The sequence below is a fragment of the Morone saxatilis genome, unplaced genomic scaffold (genome assembly GCF_004916995.1).
Source record: "Morone saxatilis isolate NCDOM2014 unplaced genomic scaffold, NCSU_SB_2.0 Contig24, whole genome shotgun sequence".
In the NCBI taxonomy this organism is placed as follows: domain Eukaryota; kingdom Metazoa; phylum Chordata; class Actinopteri; family Moronidae; genus Morone; species Morone saxatilis.
Genome location: NW_023339807.1, coordinates 10,122,347 through 10,122,586, shown reverse-complemented (window position 1 = coordinate 10,122,586; position 240 = coordinate 10,122,347).

The window sequence follows — 240 nt, the reverse complement described above, 5'->3', positions numbered from 1 at the left end:
ACTGAGATTTGTGAATGTGTACAGGAATCTGCAAATGTGTGTCCAATCTCTCCTCACACACAAATCTCCACACGAGTTTGCAGATCTCCGCCAATTGAGAGTCCTGTATGAGTTGATAAATTGTCTGTATTTCCAGCTCTTGGAGCAAATACTTAGACTTCTCAGCCATTATTTTGTATGTGTGCACTTACAGATTCAGCCACATGTAGATATTTTTTACACATTTACAAATCTGATCAC